This window comes from Rousettus aegyptiacus, unplaced genomic scaffold (genome assembly GCF_014176215.1).
Source record: "Rousettus aegyptiacus isolate mRouAeg1 unplaced genomic scaffold, mRouAeg1.p scaffold_m13_p_9, whole genome shotgun sequence".
Lineage (NCBI taxonomy): Eukaryota > Metazoa > Chordata > Mammalia > Chiroptera > Pteropodidae > Rousettus > Rousettus aegyptiacus.
The window spans coordinates 45,761,277-45,769,354 of record NW_023416312.1 but is presented as its reverse complement, the minus strand read 5'-3'; positions in this window follow the sequence as shown (position 1 = coordinate 45,769,354).

Below are 8,078 nucleotides of genomic sequence, written 5' to 3'. Positions count from 1 at the left end.
TTTTTTCAGAAATATTATCCTGAATTCTCTGTCATTTAAGTCACATGCTTCTATGTCTTTAAGCTTATTCTCTGGTGGTTATTCTCTTTCTTTCTGTCCTGCTTTGTCACCTTGTTTGTTCATAGTGTTTAAGGGAGTATTTCTCTGCCTCGGCATTAATGGAAGTGTATTCTGCACACACACACACACACACCCCCAGAACGATTTATTATATAACGGACTCTCTTTAGCCTGTTGTAAAAAAGGCATTTTTCTTTTGGTTTCCAGTAGATGGTGTCTAAACCTCTTGGATCCCTGCTTTATATACAGCCCTAATAATGCTTTTTTTTCTTATATGTATTCAGTCACACTCACTACCCTCAGTCTCAGTCCCTGTCAGTGTTAGCAACAATTTCAATAACATTTGCTCAGATTCCCCTGGGTCTCTGTGGTGTTCGGTTTCAGAGGATACAGGGGCAGGGGATGTGCCCTCTCGATTGGGGGATGTAAGCTGAGGCTCAGATTTGCATTTTGCATCTGTAGCTGGTAATAATTACCTGTTGCTTCTGTGCCATCCCCACTTCTCCGCCATTCCCACTTCTTTGCTTCCTACCCTAATGCCTAGGCACTGCTGTCAGTTTTGTGCAGCTCACAGTTCTCTCAGGCAAGGCTGTTCAGGAAACCTGCCGCACCTTCTTCCCTCCCCCTCCTCCTGCAGGGAGTTCTGGCTGTAAGAGGCAGCTTCTATGTTTCTCCCAGTTTACTGTCCAACTTTTGGGTTTCTGACCTGTGGTAGCTCTTATGCACAGATCCCATGCTCAGACATGCTGGTGTTCAGGTTGGGTGTTTTGTTGTTGTTGAGTTTTAGATGTTCAGCTTATTATCGTTTCAAGGGGAGAGATCTGGGGATCTCTCTCACTCTGCCTTGTTTCTGACATCTTTGTGTTAACAGAATTCTAATTCAGATTGTCTTCAGACTTCCTCTGTACCATTGGCTCTCCTAGGTCTCTGCTGGCCTTGAGACTGGAACTGCACTCTAAACTCTCCTAGATTTCCAACCTGCCAACTCATACTGCAGATTTTTAATTTGCCAGCCTCTATAACTGCATGAGCGAGTTCCATATACTCCCCCACACACACACACATACACACGTGTTATATACCTGATTGATTCTATTTCTTTGGAAAACCCTGATTAATATAAGATGCAAGTCTTGTTCACTGAAAACTATAAAATGTTGCTGAAAAAATTAAAGAGAGCAGAAATAAATGAAAAAAACATTCTATATTCATGAATATGATGACTTAATATTGTTACGATGACAATGCTACTAAAAGCAAGCCACAGGTTCAGAGTACTCCCTATCAAAATCCTAACAGTGCTTTTTTTCAAAGTAGAAAACTCATCCAAATATTAATGTGAAATTTAAAGAACTCCAAATAGTCAGAAGAATCTTGAAAAAGAAGAACAAAGTTGGAAGACACACTTCCTGATTTCAGAACATATTATAAAATAAAAGCAATCAAAATAATGTGATACTTGCTTAAACACAGACATATAGACCAAAAGAATAGAATAAAAGACTGAAAAAAATAAGCCTTTGCTTATATGTTCCTATAATTTTCAACAAGTGTGCCAAAATCATTTAATGAAAGAAAGGTTAATGTTTTCAACAAATAGTTCTTGGAATACTGGATATCTGAAAGCAAACATATGAAATTGGACACTTACAGCATATACAAAAATTTATTCAAAATAGATGAAAGACCTAAACATAATTTCTAAAATCGTAAAACTCAGAAGAAAACATAGGATAAAATCTTCATATATGGAATTTGGCAGTGATTTTTTTTTGGATATAACATCAAAAGCACAGGTATTTTAAAAATGAATAAATTGAACTTCATCAAAATTTCGGTGTTTTGTGTATCAAAGGACACTATCAAGAGAGTGAAAAGGCAACCCACAGAATGGAATAAACATATTTGTAAATCATATGTCTAATAAGAATTTAATATTCAGAATATATAAATGTTTACAACTCAAGAACAACAAAGAAACAAATAACCCATTTAAAATGTACAAAAGACTTGAATAGATATTTTTCTACATAAGATATACAGAGCACCAGTAATTTCATGAAAAAATGTTCAACAACACAAACCATTAAGGAAATGCAAATCAAAGTCACAATGAGATACCACATCCTGCCCATTAGGATGGCTACTACCAAACACACACACACACACACACACACACACACACACACAAGTATTTTTGAGGATGTGGATAAACTGGAACATTGTACATTGCTGTGGGAATGCAAAATGGTGCAGCCACTGTGGGAAACAGTATGGAAGTTCCTCAAAGAAGTTAAACCCAGAAGAATTAGCATATTATCCAGCAATTGCACTTCTGGATATATATTCAAAAATTTTAAAGCAGGGACTTGAAAAGACATTTGTACACCAATGTCTATAGCAGCATTAGTCACCATAGCCAAAATGTGGATATAACCTAAATGTATATCACAGATGAATAAATAAACAAAGTGAGATATATACATGAAATGGAATAACATTCTACCTTAAAATGGAAGGAAATTCTGATACATGTTATAACAAAGATAAATATCGAAAACATTATAGGTGAAATAAGCCAAACACACTCTGTCAAATATTTTATAATTCTGTTTATAAGAAGTACCTAGAATAGTCAAATTCATAGAGACAGAATGTAGATTACAGGTTACCAAAGACTAGGGAAGGGGAGAAGGTGACTTACTGGATACAGAATTTCAGGCTGAGAAGATCAAAAAGTTCTGGAGATGGGTAGTAGTAATGGTTGCACAACAATGTGAATGTACTTAATGTTACTGAATTGTACTCTTAAAAATGGTTAAAATGGTAACTTTGATGTCATGTATATTTTACTGCAATAAAAAAAATAAAAAATAAAATTTCGAGGGCTAAATTTTTAATTGAAAATTACAAAATAAAATAATTAAAATGATAAGTTGTGAGTTGCCAGAGAATATAGTGAATGGATACAGTGTGAGGAAGGGGTGTGAGATTGGTACAGGAGATGTAGAGAGTAAGATCTGGAGGGAAGAGGTAAGTGGCTGATAGATGACCTCTGGGAAACTAAATTCCCTGTAGTGATTGAAATAATGAAATAAGTAGGCAGTTCTACATCTAGTGAGGTTATCTGGAGAGAGAAGTGATGTCCTTTCATGTTTTAATAAAAAATAGACATCTCAAAGCCTTTGATAGTCCAATAAAGGCACTATAGGAAAATTGTTGCCATCATGGAATTTTGGCTTCTAACAAAACTAGATTTGAATCATGTTTTTTGCTGCTGCCCATATTTGTAGTACTTGGGGTAAACTTTTGAAACTCGATTTTCTGAATTGTAAAATAGCAATGATAAGACCTATCTGAATGAACCATATGGGTCCAAATTACATAGCTAAAGTGCTTAATATATATTTTAACATATTTTTTCTTTTTCAATTACAGTTGACATACAACATTCTATTAGTTTAAGGTATTCAACATAGTAATTAGATATTTATATAACTTACAAAATTATCACCCCAATAAATCTAATACCCATTTGACACTGTATATAGTTGTTACAATATTATTGACTTTATTCCTCTACTATACTTTACATCACCATGACTATTTTAAAGAGGCTCAAAAAGGGGAAAGATTAGTAAGATTAGAGAAGTATTTTTGATTGAAGGAAAGTTTATCTGTGAGACTTGAACATGTTTCAAGTAACTATTGGAAATATCAATACAAAAGAGAGAAGGGATAGTGGAGTGCAGTTCCTGAGAAGGACAGAAGGGGTCAAACCCAAATCATCAGTGGAGGAAGTGGATTTAGATATATGAGAAAAGACACTTATGTGATGAAATAAGGGGAAAAAAAGGTATGATGAGTACAGACATAAGTAGTTTTGTTGGTTTGGAGGCAGTGAGCTGATTAAATTTTCATCTGATAGCCTCAATTTTCCATGTGAAGTATGAGCCGATGCTATCTGCCAAGGATCTAGAAGGAGTTGGAGAGCAATACATAATTCTGAAAAGAATAGAGAAGGCTATCATTGTAAAAGCAGGGCAGTGAGTTGATCAGGACAACATGGTAGGATTGCATTGCATTACCAAGTATTTATTTGAAATTTGTAGACATGTAGAATTGCTTAATACAGTGTACATACTAAATAAAATGATAATTTTGCTTTGATTGTTATTGTAATTATTATATTCATTAATATCATCATACTTTTCTTTTATAAAAGAAACACAATAGTGTGAAAGTCTAGGAACCTTGAAAGGAAAGAGGAAAGCATGGGAAAGAAGTTGCTGGAGGTTAAACTAAATCCACTTCCTCATTTAATTTGAGCTCGCTCTGTTCATGTAATTGATGGAGAAAGCATGCTCAGAAAAAGATTTAGAAATGTTAATAGAAGAACTATGAAAGTTAAAGGCTTGTGGCTCCATATAATCAAAGATTCTATTGTATCAAAATAAAGAAAGTGCTTTTGTTTATTAATATAAATTGTAATATATCTGAATATTCTCAAGCATTTTTTTCTTTTATCATAAGAACTACATTTTTACTATTGAAAGTTATAAATTTCAGGTAGGCTGGGAGATAAAAAATAAGAATGACACATGATTGCAAAACCCACAGATAACTACCACTTACCTTTTGATGCATAGCATTCTGGCTTTATTCAATTTATATATAAACCTATTAATAAAAATAAAATTTAGCTCCATATTCTGATTTCGATTTGATTTTTTCACTTAATACAAAAACGTGAACACTTCATGTCAATAAATATAGAATTATATTATTACTTTTGTTATATACTACTTCATTGCATGAAAGTATAAAAATTTATTTAAACTTGTCATTGTGTACATTAATTTATTTTCATTTTTCACTATCAAAAACTACATTGTACTAAATATCCTCCTAAGTAAGTTTTTCTCTCTATCCTGTATCAATTCCTTTAGATAAATTGTTAGAGGAAAACTCTTGAATCTTGAATCAAAAATTATGTAATTAGCTTTGTGCTAAGGTGTGTGTGTGTGTGTGTGTGTGTGTGTGTGTGTGTGTGTAAGAATTAAAAGAGGAGTGACATTTCAGTGCTTGGAGTCAGAAAGGTCTGAGTTGGAATTCTAGCACTTAAATTTACCAGCTGTGCCACCTTGAGGAAGTTCCTGAACTCACTGTCTTTTCATTTCTTCACGTAAATAAGGGAATAAATAACTGCCTGCTGCATAGGTTGGTGTGAGAAAATGCATATGAAGTGCTGATCACAGTGCCAGGCGTATAGCAAGTCCTTGTTGAAACATATACTAATATATTTTAAATGTATGTATTCTGACATATAAACCACCATAGATACCACAATGTGAGTGGTCTTAGGAGTATGAGTGAGGCCCATGCACAATTATGAGTTACATTAATAAAGGCATCCCACACAGATAAGCTCACATATATGCAAATATCACAAAAGAAAGAATATATTCCAGGCCAAAAGGTGGAAGCAAGTATTGCACTGCAGCCTATTCCGTGGTACTAACAAAACTAAAGATTCTGATTACAAAGAAGAGTGGTCAATTTTAAATAGTAATATTGGAAAGTATTTATTGGTATATAAATATTGGTATTATAGAGGCACAATCCAGAAGAAAAGGTGCCAGTAAACTGACATAAATGTTTGCTCAAGTAGATTTACCCTTTTAGTAAAGATGGGTGCATTACTATCTCAGCTGGATAAAAATAGCTATGAAAAATAGCTCATTCCCCTTACTGTATTCCCAGAATTATGTAGTCATTTTCTGATTATAATCTGATTATAATCCCATGTGAACTTTTCTATAGAGAAGAGAATGCACTGACTGAATCTAAGTCACAGCCCATTCAACAGTTATATTTCGACAATCAATTAGTAAGTCAATATTCTGTTTTGTATTTTAGATTTATTGTGTGTGTGTGTGTGTGTGTGTGTGTGTGTGTTACTTTGGGGAATGTGAACTATTCTCCAAGGTCCTAGTTATCTTTGAAGCAATATCAATACTGAGTTTCTGGCCTTGCAAAGCTGGACCCTGAATCAGAGTAAACTCACCAGTTATATATTCATGCTGGCATCATTTTCCAACTCTTTCCTAAAGTCACTGTTAAATTTTGGCATGCCAAAGCACAGAGTGGAGGAAATATGGTTTGAATAATCATTACCTATCTATGCTCTGTTCACTGAGATGTATACTGTTTTCTCTCATCCTTGGTTATCGGTTCTCACAGATCATGATAATTTTCTTTTTCTTGCTTCTTATGACAAGGTCTCTTTAGGTCCGGCTTTTCCTCGGGTAACTTTTGCAGCCCTCTGATATGTCCCCCAAGTTTTTTGTTTGTTTGTTTGTTTTTGCTTCTGTGTAGGGTGGGTACAAACCATGCTGTGAGACTCTCTCTGGGCCTGTCAAAAACACGTCACAAGCCATTTCCACTCTACTACTTCTGCACTATTCTAGGTGCAGGATAATTCTGTCAGTCTGTTGTCTCACCTCTGCCAAGATGGACTAGGTAATCAGTTATATTATATGCCTCCTGTGTCATGCCAAAACATGATGAAGTTCTTTCTTGGAAAAATGGCGCCCAGACCTATGTGAGTATCTTATAATCCTCACTCTTTGAGACTTGGACCAGGGTTCAAGGCACAGGGCTCCTTCTCAGACATCTATCAGTTTCTAACTTCCTTTTTTCCTTCTCTGAATCTTGTCTTCCTCCAGCCAAGGGACTCCTTAACTCCTCCAAAGTAAGACAAAATAACTCTAACTTATCATGCAATCTTCTGAAATTATTGTATATGACATAAACTCTATGCCCTGAGTTCTAGGCTTCCAAAACCCTCAAATCTTATTTCAAACAATTTGTATCTGCCCTGAGTTTCAAAGGTTTATATTAAAACATAAAATCCATATATTTAACCCCTTGATCCTTATCTACCCCACCCTCTTTCCCTCTGGTAACTACTAAACCGAAATGTAATATACATATAATATATTATGACATACACTTGAAACCTATATAAATGTATTAACCAGTGTCACCCCAATAAATTAAAAAAAAACATAAAAGACAAATGTAGGGTTAACTCAGAACATAGCCCCTCCAAATACTTAGAAGACTGGTAGCTGCCCAGTTAGCAGGCAAGGAAGGCATTACATAGAGAGCTTTCAGTAGTGCTTAGTCCCAAGGAGATTTTCTGTTGCTCCCATGGATGTTATCTGCTTCTGTAACCAAGCAGCACATCTTGCTCCCATCTGTCTGAGAAGGCGGCTGCTCCCCTAATGATATAACCCCTCCCTATGCTTGTGGACATAAAAAATTCTGCTTGCTCTTGGTCAACAGCTTTATTCCTTCAGCTTTGACTAGCTGCTGCTGAAGCTTCCCTGCGAGTAATAAATGGCATTGCTCACCCCTCTGATCATCCTGGTGGTTCTTCTGGAATATCCAAACCTGGGTGCAAGTTCCAGGCCTAGGGCTTCTGTGTTACACCAATGATTACCTTTTTTCCTCCTCTGGCTCTGTTGTAATAACACTATCTTGTTAGGTCTGTAATTCCAGAATCTTTCCAAACAAAAGCCTTGCATTTTGGAAAATGGTATTGCATTGCACCTGAGAGACCAAGTGTAGCACAGCCAAGAACATAAATATATTCTCCATTGAGTTTCAATATTTCCCTGTATCACTGAAAGCATTCTTGTTTTTCATACAGTACATGGCAGCTTTGGTTACCTTTTTATGACACTGATAATTTATTCATCTGCACCATACTTTTTGCACTCTCTTATATTTTATTTTGACCTAATATTGATTATACATTCCATAACTGCCTTTCTATTGAGATAAAGATGGATAAATGCCACCTTCTCCATATGGACCATGTCAACTTGTTTGAAAGTTCTAGCACAGGGGCATAACTATTTGATACCTTTGATAGTTATCCTCTGGAAAAAAACATCCTCTTTGAATGAAAGCAACTTTGGGAGCAGAGAAGGCTGAGGGAGATGTGTTTG